We start from the raw sequence: 15,762 nt of genomic DNA on the forward strand, positions 1-15,762 counted from the left end.
GAGAACAATAACTTCCTCTTGATGTCGTAACTGTATGACTTGTGTAGAAATTTGATATCTCCTTTTTTGTCACACTATTTTATTTTTATAAGGGGAGGGGGAGGGGGTATGCGGATTTAACCCTAAATTGAAATGATGCATTTTCACACTCTATGCTTGCATAGTTTGATATATAATGATGCAATATGACATTCTACATTTTAGACTTCTATAACAATGAATTTTAGAAATATTTCATGTTGAGATTAAGCCCAATCAATTTTGAATATGGTTTGTATTGCAACTAATGTAATTTTGCAAAAAGATATACACCTTAAATATGGTCATGATAAAAATTAATAAACTTTGGAATATCATTTACTTACGCTATGTGTCTTTAATCATTATGCTTTAACTAAAATCGAATGTATTCATTTATTACATTACTAACTAGAGGTGTGTATTTGTGCGTATGTGTGTGCGTGTGTATGTGTGCGTGTATGCGTGTGTGTATGCGTGTGCAGTGTGATAGAGACAGAAAGAGAGAGAGAGCGCGCGTGTGTGTGTATGAGAGCTCGCTCGCATATGTGTGTGTCATTAATATCTCAAACGCACCGTAGATTCTGGTAAGGGGAAGGGGGGGGGGGTCACGGTATTTCTATAAAGTGCCCCTTAATATTGGTTCCCTAACACAGTAAACCAATTTCAAATTCATTGGGTAAAGATTTAATATAGGATTCATCAGCTTAAAGCTCCTCTAAAGCTTTAGGAGCCCCACATATTGGATGGCAATATTCCAAATAAATTGCATAATGAGGTGGAAGAAGGTGTTTGAAGACAAATATTGATGAAAATAACAGAATTTCAGTTTGCTGTTGTAAGTAGAAAACTCAAATTTTGTATTCTTTCATCAGTACTTCATCAAGTCTTTAAACACACCCCCCCCAAAAAAAAAGTAAAAAAAAAAAAATCCGTATAGAATTGAGTGTTAAATGACAACCTCTTCCACGTCATTATGCAATTTATGTAAGAATGTTGCTGCAAAGTGAACATGTAGATTTCTTTGATTTTTATTTTAATAAAGGGGGGTGGGGGGGGGGGGGTAGTGAGCATTTTTGTGTACTCAACACCTGACCCCCAAACAAAGAGGTAAAATTGTGGTTACCATCTTTTTTGTAAACTTTTTTTTGCCAGGGGAGGGGGGGGGGGGCCGTTTTGTTTTTTTGATAAAAACATGGTAATTTTTTTTTTCTTTCTTGTTTTGCCAGGGGTATTTACACAAATTTAAATAATGCAGGATCTTTTAATGTAATTCAGACAGTTTTATATCTACACATATAAGCGTATGGTCTAATTTCACAATGATAAAACTGGGGCAATAAAGGTAATAGCCCTTATTTGCACAACCTTTACATTTTTTAATACATGCCGAAATTAAAGTAACGTGAAACGACCAACCTACATTAAATATCAAACAACTTCTCTACTAAACTCACTGTTATAAACCATTATCCACATCCAATCGTCGGCACTATCCTTACTAACATAACCATTATTAACACCATTATCATCAAAAACTAATATCATCACCTACTTCATTACCACCACCCTCATTATCATTATCAACATCATCATAATCATCATTATTATCAACATTATCATCATTACCATCGTCATCATCATCATCAACATCATCATCATCATCAACATCATCAGCATTATCATCATCATCGACACCAGAGTCATCAGAAAATGTTCTGATCCATCTCAAACTGAAATTTCCATTTATTAATTCATTCATTTATTTCTGAAGAGTGGTTTTCCATGGGGCCCTGAATGAACAATCCAGTAACAATAATTTAAATTTCAGGTGAAGAATGATTTATACTAAAAATACTAAAATCGTCTAGAAAAGATGAACAAACAAGGTGAGAAATATTTATATGATCAGTAGCTGATGAATATAATTATATAGAACTGGAGCAGATAAGATTAAAGCAATAGCCTATAGAAGCATTCACAAAACGCTTATGACTACGCTTCCTACGAAAATATATGCAACAAATCAGTCGATTTATAAGTATATGAGTAAACTATCTAACCATTCTATTAAGATAATTAAACCTAAAAACTGAGCCCAAGGGTGGGGTGGGGGGGGGGGGGGGGGGGGGGGGGGGGTGGGGGTGGGGTTTAAAGTTTTAGTTCAATCTAAATCAAATTTGGTAGCTTTACCTAAAATATTATGCAGAACATTTATTGATGTAAACTGTAAACTTTTAACACATTCGTACATTCTTGATGCTATGGAAACCAATAAATGACATGAATATTGATCACATTTTGAAATTATTTTTGGTCTTCTTAATAATAATTAATATGAACAAGTCAGAAATGTATTAAATGAGGCTGTTTTTGGTGTTTTAGTTCCAGGAATTGCATAAATATCATTTTTATTAAAAAAATACAACTTTCAAGCAACTTATTTAGTTTTTCTTTGTTTTTCATGAAAAATGGCGCCAAAACAATAAAAAACAATAACAAATAATTAAAATATATGAAAAAATTCCATTTTTCTTCTAAACTGATATCAGTTAATATGTTGCACATCATAATTAATTTCCAATGGAAATCAGAGCATTAAACACATTTATATAACCGATAAATCATATATCAATTACAATACACATTGAAAAGCCAATGATAGAGAGGGCATCTTCAATGAATTCAATTTGACCTAAAAGTTAAAAGCAAGCCTCATTTTCTTCAGTATACAAGTTCCATTACTGTAAATTTTTAGGAGTAGATTGTTTGAACATTTCATCAATACATGTGTTCGTCTTGCAATCACTCCATTTGTGTCAATATTTACTGGTTTACGCTGCTTACTACCGGAAAACAGTGGCATTTCCCCCACTTATATACCCTACATGCAAACATATACCATAACTTCCACTTTTTAATGTCTTAACTCTTAAAATTAAGATACGCGTATAGACACGTATGCATAATATTACAAACTTTTATGTAAGAAAATAATTGAGTAATTAAATTTTATTTGCCCATTGTTTCGGACCTTTTAGCTTTCATGGAAATCATACCTGGACCATCAAACCAAAAAATTGAGAACCCCTGCTACATGCAATGGGGGCACATTGGGCCTGGGAATGGAGGATCGTGCAATGCAACCCACTCCGTGAAAATACTGATCCTCATGTTCTATTTACAATTTATTATATTGTATTCAATTATTGGTGTTTTAAATAATAGGCTTCTTTTCCATGTATGAAATGTTTTGCTCCCTTACTTCGCTAGCTCGCAAAAATAAAGACATGAAAGACTGCACCCCCCTATTCTGCCAGCATGCTCATTCTCGACAACAAAACCATTTTAAGAGTGAGTTACACCAGCTATCTACCCTCAACTCCTTTAGCCCCAAGCAACTATCCCTAGGATTCCACCCCCTGCAAGCTTCTTTTGGTATCGGAGGTGACGCTCCCGGGGGCAAGGGGGCACAGTGCCCCCACTTTTTGAAGTATCCCCAAAGTGTCCTTTTTAATACAGATAAGTAAATTCCCCCTTCTAATAGGTACCCATTTGTTATAAGAAGTGCCCCTTCCCACATCTGACATGTGCACAATTTACTTCGATACGTCCTCTTTTCCTTTCTAATAAATGTCCTTTCCCTTCTTATAGAGGCACATTATAATAGCGACATGTTCCTTTTTATTATAATAAGTTCCACTTGTTACTTATGATACGTGTCTCATTCCTTTCTAATACTATGCCCCCCTAATCAAAACGAGTGATAGCATTTTCTCTCTCAAATTTCCCCTAAATAGCAATGCGACCTCACAGATCTTAAAATCTTCAGAGTTTGGTTCTGAGGTAGTATCTTGGACCACTTAAAGAGAAAATCTCGGAGATTATACCTGATAATGCATTGATTACAATTTAGGGGGTACAAAACAATGTCTCAATTTTTTTATTTTTTTGCTCTGAGGTTACCATCTGTAGATGCCCTTTTCCTAGAAAGTACCCTTTTTTGTTGGTGTACCCCAATTTAAAAGACGCTTCGCCGCCCTTCTTTGTATAGTTGGTAAAGATGGATTGGGGCTTTCCTAGCTGCCCATTTACTTTCTTTGGGATTTGGAATTCACCTGAGTTTTAGTCGGGGGGGGGGGATTAGCCTTCTTAGCAAATTAAGACACTTCCTACCCATTATATTATGTTATCCTTGTATTCTACGCTTATTCTTCCTTACTTGAATTACGGACTTTTTTCCTAGGGCAGTGCAGCAACTTCCCAAATTAATAGACTCTTTATTTTACAAAAAAGAGCGATTCGTATTATTAATATAACGCAGATTTCCGGGAATACACGAATAATCTTTTACTGAATAATAACATTTAAAAAATTAAAGACTTGTATATTTTTCAGCTTGGACAGTTAATGTACAAGCTCAACACTAAACAATTACCTTTGCCTTTTAATGATATTTTCGTAAGAAATGATTCGATTTATAGTAACCTCACTCGCCAGGCGAGCTCTTTTCATCTACCATTAAATAGAACATCTTTTGCACAAAAGACATTTGTTTTTACAGGTCCAAAACTGTGGAATTCTCTTTCAAATGATATTATACAGTGAAATTCGATACAATTTTTCAAAAGGAGACTTAAAAGTTTTCTTCTGAATAGTAACTAGGCTATTGCATTCCCCAATCAAATATAATTTGTAGTGTGACTTTATGCAACTTTGATTGTTTATTTTTTATAAACATGTATATATTTATCAATGCTTTGCGTTTAAAATTGATTTTTTTTGTATATATTACTGAATCATTTAATGTTATTGTTGTTGATTTTTCTCATGAAATGATAATTCATAATAATTACTTTTACAGGGGGGCTTACACCCTACAAGCTCTGTTTTTTAGTCGGCCCTCCTATCCTTTCAATTTCATGTTTATTTTGTTTAATGTATTGTATTGTGCAAATTGATCTATATGTATATAGATATGTGAATATGTTAAAACGTACCATCATTGTAAACATGAACGATTGAAAGAGGAAAAAATAAATGAATTGAATTGAAATGGAATTGAAGATGAATTTGTAATGAGACCATACATGAATGCGGAATTACGTACGCGAAATCTACAAGTGACATCATCAAGTGTAGGTGTGTACACAGTATAATAAAATGAAAAAATAACCTAAGCTTGATAGCAAACTACTAGTATTAGTACAGGAAAGCAGCAAAATCAACAAAATAGACTGGTGAAAGTTTGAATGAAATCGGGAAAAGAATTATCTTTGAAAGTTGTAATCAGTATACAGGTATGGGCTCTTCGAATTTGCTGAATCAGTAATGTCTTTGTGATGTAGTGGCGGACAACCACTGCCATTTGTTCCAACACACAACATGACTAAAATGTCAAATTTTCAAAAACGTATGACTCACTAGGGTTTATCCTCTTTAGAGGACCTTTGATAATATGCATCCATGCTTTTTTTTTAGTAATGCTCCAAGGGAGAAGGCACTTAGGATAAAAATATAAATTAACGACATATTTATACATGACAAACGAGAGAGTTACCCGCGACTACGTCACAACCTAGTAACCAAACTGCCGATATGAGATTTGCATAGACTTAGTGATTTTAAATTTCAAATATTCATAACTTTCTTATTATTGGTCTGATTTATTTCAAACTTTCGCCATTCTGAGTATCTTATTTTGTTCTGCTTTTATACAAATGAACTTATTACAATGGTTTGATTGCCCTTTAAAACTAGGCCTCTGCCTTATTTGAAATTGTTTGTTCAACTTTGGAATTAAACCCACATCGGGAGGCCCATAGGTCTATGAAAGAAAGAGCCTTTATATCAAAGTTGTCACTGAGGCGTCATTTTGATTACGTTATTACTTTAATACGCCATTGTAGCCTACGTAGACGATTAGTACTTAAGCCAGTAATTCAAAGCAATGTTTCCACTTATTTTGGTTTCACATTTTGTACGATTTCACCCTTACGCCAATTGTAAACAAGGCTTCATTTAGATTGCGTTATTACCTACGTAAAAAAGATTGTGAACGTAATCATCCTAAGCGCTAGTAATTCAAAACACTCTTCATTTTGCATTCACTTTTTGTACCATATCACAATCATTGGCGGGTCAGAGGTAAGCCGCTGACACGGTCCGAAGTTACCCGAAATGACGCCTTAGTGTATGCAAAGGGCACAAAGGCCCGAATTCACAAAGGAGGTTTGTTGACAAACCTAGGTTTATGTGCGTCATAAATGACGCGTTTCGATGCGTTTAAGACCAAGGCTCAGACAAACCTTGGTGTGAACACGTCAAAACGCGTCATTATGACGCACTTCATGTTTTTAACTAATCTTGGAGCTGGACAGTATGCAATCAATTTCTAACGGTAGAGCCTACTTGATTTTTTTTCTTCACCAATTCGTTAAATGAACTGATTGTTTCTGCCGATATCAAAACCACTTATAGAAAACGCTTAACATGCTTGAAAGTGGTCCATTCAGCATTGGTAGATAATACTCTCAGAACAGCTACTGCCCCCGCTACAGCCTACAGCTAGATCATCACTTGTCTAAATTGATTGCTGATGACAAAGGCCTATTCCATTACAATTAAAATACAAACACGTGTTTTATGATGCACCCCAATGGAGACAAGTTAGTTTCTTAATCTCAGTAATTACTGTTCCCATATCGACCGAACAAGAGCGGTAAACTTTAAATTAACGGCTGCTGTATCTAAACCATTATCGCTATTAATGAAACGGTGAAAATGGGACGAAGGGAAGGGGGGGGGGGATACCATTACTTTTGTGTCTTTCCGTGCTCACTCGTATTATTCGTATTATTTAGGTCACACATATTGTGTTGGACTATTTTTCGAATATCTGTGGCACAACGTTAATGTCATCATGCTTGTCAAAAAATAACTTTTAAGCTTGATTTTCAATAAACGATTGAAAGAAAAAAGTTGAAGGGGAACTGTTCCTACTGCATGCTTAACTCAACAACTTAAACCTGCAATGTGATTGCTATAAATGGATCCGAATGTTGCGTTCACTATTATCGTCATATTGTTTCCAGGATGTATTCATGGTAAAGCGTGCGTGCGTCCAAATCACAAAAAAAAACTTAATTCGCTGTAAGTTCTTGATGCTCCTTGCCTGAAGATGATGAACTCGACGTCATTCCATTTTGATCGTCCGACGGTCATTCTGCCATTCGTCAACCTGTCCCTCTCCTTGCTCGCTAATGCTTTCCTTTTGATCATTTTACGACAGCAGCAAACGATAGACGACAACACACGTCTAATGTATCGCGTTTCAACCGTTCTCCAGTTAAGTCTGAGTGTGACATGGTGCAGTTGGGATGTCATTTCATACATTTCCGACAGTGTGGATTTGTGTAAAACCATCTCCAAGATTTTCCCGTACATGACGTTTACAATATTATTTTCACAATTATTCTGCTACTGTTTCATCAGCATTTGCAAACTTCTCCTCATAACACGCCCTCTTCGTTATCACATATTTCTAACGCCCATCAAAGTAAAATTAGTGCTCTTCTTCATCATCTTGACATCCGTTCTATTTTCCACTCCATTATTGCCATTGTCGCATCTTTCATTTAATTACTACGCCTGGTATTGCGACGATACGTCAACAGACGATCTCGACTGGCTTTATACTTTTATCGACATTTTTGTCCACGTTATTCTGGTCACGGTCTTGGCAGTGGCCACACTCGTAAATATCGCTATCTTGAGAGTAATTTGTAAACACAAACATCGTCTTGGTGTAGCTGCTAGGATCACCGAACACATTGATAGCTCTCCTCGGGTCGCGCGCCCCCGGGTCTGTGTCTATCGGCGGTGGCATTTCCCAGGAAAGGGTGTCGTAACGGTGCTTCTACTGACGATCTCGTTTTACACCTGCTGGCTTCCTTGGGTGGTTACTTTTGGCGACGATGTCGGAAACATTATGGCAGAACTGAATGGCTGGCTCCAACCTTTGATTTATATCGTGACAACAAAAGAGGCAAAAGGGATTGTTCGCTGCCATTTTAACACACTCAGAATGGCTTTCATGAGCCGATGAAATGTACGTCTTGGTTGATTAACAGAATGACAACAACTTTTAACACAATTGGACATCTCAGAGATTGTGGATACCAAAATGCAAAAGTGTTTTCCCTGTGAATTATGATGTCATGTTTTCGTCAATGAACCTAGGATATAGATGTTTAGATGTTAGATGTATATGCATGTAATGAATTTACCCAATGCACATGAGACGTCATTTCATTATAACTCAGTAATTCAATAGACCATTTTCGTAATGTAATAATAATATAATGCACAAATCTTTGTTAAGTGCCATGTTACAAATTATGGCATTAACTTGTTATGAATGATTATATTTAAATAGTTGGAATGCGAATTGCATACATTATTTGTTGCTAGGTAGGACAAACATAATGGCTTCATAATGTATGCAATTTCATTGAAATTACAAAAAAGAAAGATGGATAATTGGACATACATGTAATCATGTACATGTATCTAGCATAAACATTTCTGAATCTCTTCAAATTAGACATGAGTATCTTTTGATGTATAAGGTGGAATTTACTCTTGAAGAAGAAACAAAACAATAATATTGTTTAAGAATATAAAGAGAAACGTTAAAGTGCGAGTGGGTGTGTAATAGTGATGTCTATATTCATGATTAGAATAGTTAAGTTACAAAGAAAGGATTACACATCGTGCGACGACCAAATGTATTTTTGTCTTGTTTACTTGGGGTTGCGTTTTTTCCCCGAAATAAAGATTTCTGAATGCGCATCATCTTAATTTCTTAATCGATCGTTGATGGGCTAGCCCATTAGGAAGTAACAATAAAAGGTGTTTCGTGTACTCAGTTTGTTTTCATTAACGTTCAGGCCGGTACGTTTGATGGCTACAATTAACATTGTAACTATAGCGAGACTAATCAAAAGAGGAAAGTGTAGTAATACACCTACCATGCCAATATAACCATTTTCGCTAAACACCCAGTCATCATGTAAACGAATCACTAATCATTTTCCAATCAGCAAGGGGATATCAACAAAATAATAAATAAATCGTAAGGTGGAAAGGGGTTGTTGACCCTTCCATCGTACCATCCTGATCGTAATGACCATACGTGAGTTTGACTGGCATCACTTGATGCTGTTCAGACAGAAAAGCTTTATAGGGGTATTATTTTGATTTTGTTTTTCTTCAACAGTACAGAAGTGACTAGACATTCGTTCTATTTTTATCCATCCGATTTGTGAACACAGTTTTAAAAGATGCAGAAAAGAAGAAGAAGCATTATCTATCAAGAGTTCACTCATGAGGTTTTCATTCGTTATGTTATTCAGCTGAATCGGTCACTAAAACTATCTGAAGTGAACGCAACCCGTCTGTAGCCTACGGATTTGTCTCTTACATAAAACCATCGACTGTGGAATTATGTATTAAATAAAAACGGATCGTTTTCTTTTATCAGCCACGCATTCATCACAGATAAGAAAGCGAAGAAACAAATTTATTGTGAAAATGGCAGATATTGTACAAGGAATCACCGACCGAGGTGACATGTTGTCATTCTCTCCATTTCTTGACGAATATACTCTTCCGTCTGTAAGTAATGATGAATTTAACTTCACGATGTACAAGACCACATTCCCGGTTGTAGTACTGTCCTTAACCAACGTCGGATTGTCTCTTCTCGCTAACTCGTTGCTCCTTGTTGTTTTACGCCAGCAGCAAACTGTAGACGACAACACAAGACTTATGTATCGAGTTTCTGCAGTTCTTCAGATGATTCTAAGCGTTGCCTGGAGCGGTTGGGATTTCGGGACCTACATCCTGGACGATGCAGAATCGTGCAAATTTAATTCTTATACATTGTATCTTTTTCCATTCGTCACACATACCTCGTTTATTGCACAACTCTTTTGTTACAGTTTCATCAGCATGAACAAGCTCTTGTTTATCGCCCGGCCTCTGCGATACCATATCATGCTAACCTTTACAAAAGTCAAAGTAACGCTTTTCGTCATTATCATGGTGGCTATCTTGATTTGTATTCCGCTGTTGCCATGGCCGAATCTGGAGTATCATTTATACGCCGCGTTTTGCGTGATATCATTCAAAACCGTATGGCTTGTTGAAATCATCATCTTCGGTCCTGTAGTTACCGCCTTACTAATAACTTCTGTTACCAACATCGGTATCCTAAGAGTAATTTACAAGCATCGGCGTCGCCTTGATGTAATTTCAACTGTCAATGACACCGATGGTGATCCTCATCGCGCACTAGTTCGACGTTGGCGTTTGCCTGGTAAAGGTGTCTTGACTGTTCTTACGCTGTCGGTCTCGTTTCATGTCTGCTGGTTTCCATGGTTAGTGGGGTTTGACAATTTAGGACTTGCTTTCGCCGTGATCTTAGGCGGAGCGAGTGGCTGGCTCCAACCTTTGCTTTACATCGGTACAACGAAAGAAGCTAAAGGGATCGTCTGCAGCTATATGACCAAGCTCAGATCGCTTATCATGTGTCGTTGATTCACTGCAGCAGGCTTCGGCCTAGTTGATGTAGTTTAAGGCATCGGTTTATGTACTGGTCATTTTAATTGTACTTTAAGTCATTAAAACACTGTATTATGTTGGTAATGGAATTATTATATTTCGTTAAGATCTTTGTATTGAAATTGAAAAAGGTGGGCTTTAAGCAATTTTAAAACTATCACGCCGAGTCATCCCGACCAGCTTCATTAGCCCCTCTCCCCTCACCCCATCTTGCATCCAATCCACCTGGCATCCAACTGAATTATGTGTGAGGTGTTGTTGTTGTTGGTAGTAGTTTAATGGCGTTCATTCCGTACGGAATATATACGCCATATCTTCAGTTATATAGGAATAATCAGCTATCTGTTAAGAAAATTGAAAATAAAAAAATGTAAAAATAATAATAATTACAGTGCTTATATAGCGCCTAACACTTACTTTGTCAGAATTCTCTAAGCGCTCTACAATAATGCAGCATAATTACCCTGGCTTTAGCAGTGCAGCTGTTACGCGCGCTGCGTTTCAAGGAATAAATTCCAACCAGGTACCCATTTACTTCACCTGGGTGGAGTGTGGCAAATGTAGATCAATGTCTTGCCAAAGGACATTAGTGCAGCGGCGGGACTCGAACCGCGGACCTTGTGATTGACAGTACGGCGACGTATCCACTCGACCACAACATCTCTACATATAATTAATTAACCAGTATCGCAATTTGTTAGGAGTCTCTAGATGGTTTACAACTTCGTATTTTTGCTTTTTTGTTTTGTTGTATATGTTTAATCTGGTCAGCCCGGTTTCGATTGCATAGAAATCTAGCTTTGCTCGATTTGAAACAGGCTTCTCGGCTACTCGGCGTGCGTGCGCAGTGATCTTTTTATTTTGGAACGCACGGTGCCTAGACCACTCAGAAACACAGAAACACTAAATTGAGACACAACGTATAGAGACGCTCCTAACCGAAATTCTTTTCCATTCGAGTAAATTGTTATACACATATATGTATATTTATTTATGTGTGATGGCTGTTATGTCTTCTTAAAAGGAAGATACAAACTTTATTTACATGTACCATTGTAGACGCTTTGGTACATTTACAAGTAATTCATTTAAATCTTATTTATGAATAGGCGTGGCACCTATTCTGTTAAACCATGATCACTATTAACTCAAGATACATTGCATTACGATTTTAGATAAGGTGATATATTTTCTAGTAACTACTTGTAGCTATTGTAGTCGCGTACATGTATATGAGTTCACAATGGTCTCGTGGATATAATATGTACATATCGTATAATAGGAACTTTTAGATTGAGTGGACGAGAGAACGGCGTGAACGTCCACTAATCATGCGTGTCTATGGCAAGCCGTTTTAACATTTATTCCTATTTCTTGATATCAAGAATTTCCATTGCTTTACAACAGAAAATCAATTCTTGATATCAGGAAATAGGAATAAATGTTAAAACGGCTTGCCATGGACACGCATGATCAGTGGACGTTCATGCCGTTCTCGTCCACTCAATCTAAAAGTCCCTGATGTCGAGTCATGGGGGAGGGATCACATGACTGCCAGGGAGGAGAGCGTTCTAGCGGAGATGAAGAAACCATTTAACTTCACCTTTCTCTTCATTTCTTCCTAACTTTTCTTACTCTTCTTTCTTATACCTCTCCTCTATCTTCTTCAATTGCTACTTTTCAGTTTGCAATTTAAGCTCAGCGTTTTTTAGACTTTTTTTCCTTCAATGTTGCTGTCTTTAAAGTTTTGTTAAAGAAGCACTTGTTTTCAGAAGATTTTAGTTTTGTGTTTTATGAAGTAACACTGTTGGGAGATTGCTTTCATCACAGCGCTGTCCAGTATATTTATAAAGTAGCTGCGCTATATAAATTGATCGTGCACATACAAATCTACTTTATTATGAAAACGGTATTCTAAAACTAGAAGATCTCTATTCAATGCAACTTGGAATGCTCATGTTTGGCATTCACTCTGGGGACCTCCATCCTGCCCTTGCTCAAATCTTTAGAAGAAATAACCAAATTCACACCTATAATACTAGACAGGCTTCTGCTCTCCATTTACCATATGCAAGGACAACCTTCACTCTGAATACACTAATGTCCACTGGCCCCAGGTTCTAGAATTCACTTGATACTACTATAACAAATGCTTCAAGTGTCTCAGATTTTAAACGTAGACTTAAGTCATAGTTTCTTCACAAGTATGTCGATGACACATGAATGTGTTATAAAGCTTTATTGTTTGTGTACTGTAGCATATTTAACTCTACTCTTGATCTTTTTTTCGTTCATTCTTGACTTTGACATAATCCCCTTGATCCCTTTTCTTGTTTCTTCTTCTTACCCATCTGTACATATACCATATATTCCTACTTGACCTCTGCACTCAGAGAGCAATAAGTCATTGATGTCTCGATTTAGTGTCAGCTTGGGTTTGTCCATATTAGATCGCCCTCCAATGGGTTGGTTGATTTTTTGCACATAATATGATACATATTTTCACACACACGGTGAGTTTGTTAGCTCACCCGGTGTGATGGGGATGTGCGCTGTGGTCGATGCATCGTTGGGTAGTTGTTCTCTGAGAGTATTTTGTAAATAGTTTTATATATTCCATATTTGTTGTTGTATTTATGAATCAGTTATCTTTGTCATATCATATAAGGGGGCCTTAACTTAAAGGGACTATGTCCCATTTGCAGGCCAAAAAAATGAAAAAGTTAAATTTCCAACTGCATTTGAAAGATAATACTAATTTAGAACTTCCCTAAAAAAGGTGGGGCTTGAAAATGTCTTCAAGTGGGAAAACAATGACTATTAGTTGTCAAATCGACTTTAGGGCTATAGAGCCCAAAAGTAATAGTCTTGATTTTCAGACAATTGTACCGAATGATCATACGTTTCATGCTGCGCAAAGATTCAACCAGTTTAATCTTGGCCATCACAAGAAGTGGGTTATTGATATAGACAAATACTCACGTACCCTTTACAACTCTTTTCATGTATGTTATTACCAAAGAAGGAAAAAAGCCAATCAGTCGCTCAATAGTGTCTGACAGTGAAGTCTAGCAAGTGAACGGTTTTCCTTGCATAATTTGAATATGAGGACACTGCTAAAGTTTACATTTCACAGATAGGACATACATGACATATTCATAATTCCTGCAAAGTTCTACAGCATTAGAGGTTGGCTGCAAAAGGGACATAGTACCTTTAACAATCTGTGCTTAAACCAAGGTCTCCTCGTCTTCCTTTATTATACATTGTACTGTTATGATTATACTCTATTATATTTTGTCACATGTGTTTTCTGGAAGACAAATAAACTTGATACTTGATACTTGATCTAATTATGGATACGTTTCGTTGTCATGGTTGTTATTTACGACATGATCGGGTCCGCGGTCATAACTCGTTATTACATCTATTTCGATATAGATCCATCTAATTCGTCTGTCTCCATACAAAATATTAAAAACAAAGACAGGCACTGACATTGCACAAACATGACCACGGTATATCTTTGCACCATTTTTGACGTATTTAGATTAAAAGCTAGGCTATTATGTCGTGGTAATTTCCTGTCGGTGTTTGATGTATGATAAGTAAATTTGTAATACGCTCGGTGTGTAGAATAAAGTGGGCTGATGAAATTGTTAACACATTAATACTAAATAGCTATCATGTGGAGGGCACTAGACATCGAATGGGTGAACATTATAACTACTGGATATATTGTATTGCCATCAGTAGTAGCGTACGCAGGATTTTTTCTAGGATTTCCGGCTTTCTTTCCCCATCACTAGTCATATTATTCCAACATAATGTTAATTTTCATTCCTGCCCAACGAGGCATTCCAATGGCTATCCCCTATTTTACGCCAATATCGCCTTAGCTCACAAGTATGGTGGCCTAGAACGGACATCGCGAAGCGTGAATTTCGTCGTTAATAATTCGTGACAGAATATACGACGTCGCATATTTCGTCGTGAATGTTGTACTCGCTTAAGTGGTATTCTATTTTTTTTTTGTATCTACCTCGTTTCTTTGTTTCTCTCTCTCTCTCTTCCTCCCTTTATATCTTTCTCTTTTTATCCCCTTTATCTCTCTCACTCTTTCTCTCTCATCTCCTTCCCTCTTTCTCTCTCTTTCTTACCCTGTCTCCTTCTCCTTTTCTATCAGTTTCTCTCCATTTCTTTGTTTTTCTCTCTCTCTTTATCTTCTCATGTTTCAAACAGTTCGGTGTAATTCCATGGAACTAGAAGAACCATGGAGCTATTAACTGAGAGAGAGAGAGAGAGAGAGAGAGAGAGAGAGAGAGGGGATATTATTGATATATATTTACATAGAAAGAGAGGGAGAGAGAGAGAGAGAGAGAGAGAAAGAGACGAGGATATGTGAGATATTAATAATTATATATATATATATATATATATATATATACACAATTATATATACATAGAGAGAGAGAGAGAGAGAGAGAGAGAGAGAGAGAGGAAACAAGAGAGAAAGAGAGAAACAAAGAGAGGAGAGAGAGAGAGATACAAAAAGAAATGGAGAGAAATTGAGAGGAAGGGAAGGAAACATAGAAAGAGAGGACAGAAAGGAGGATAGAGAGAAAATGAGGGAAGGGAATGAGAGAGAGAGAGAGAGTGGGAGAGACATGCAGGGAGAGGGGATATACAGTGAGAGATATAAATACAGAGAGAGAGAGAGAGAGGGAGAGAGAAAGAGAGGAGAGAGAGATAAGCAAAGAAATGGAGAGAAACTGAGAGATAGAGAGGAGCCAGAGAAAGAGAGAGAGAGAGAGAGAGGAAAGAAAGAAAGATAGAGAGAATAAGAGGGAAGGGGATGGGAGGGTTAGTGAGAGAGTTATGCTACGTTTCGCTATGTTCCCGGCGGCTACGGCAAACAGGCCACCGTGGACAAAACGGGTTGGACGTGAGACAGCGCAGCTAGGGGACGGAATAGGTTAACGTGACACGCCGTTATTAGGGACTTCTAGATTTGCGTGGACTGAAACGTGTGACGTCCATTCAAGGCAGTGCTTTAAAAGGACGTCGACCGTAGTAATCCACATTGTCTTCGTGCGAATCTAAAAGTCCCTATTGCCG

Source organism: Strongylocentrotus purpuratus, unplaced genomic scaffold (assembly GCF_000002235.5).
Source record: "Strongylocentrotus purpuratus isolate Spur 01 unplaced genomic scaffold, Spur_5.0 spur5_contig_854, whole genome shotgun sequence".
NCBI lineage: Eukaryota > Metazoa > Echinodermata > Echinoidea > Camarodonta > Strongylocentrotidae > Strongylocentrotus > Strongylocentrotus purpuratus.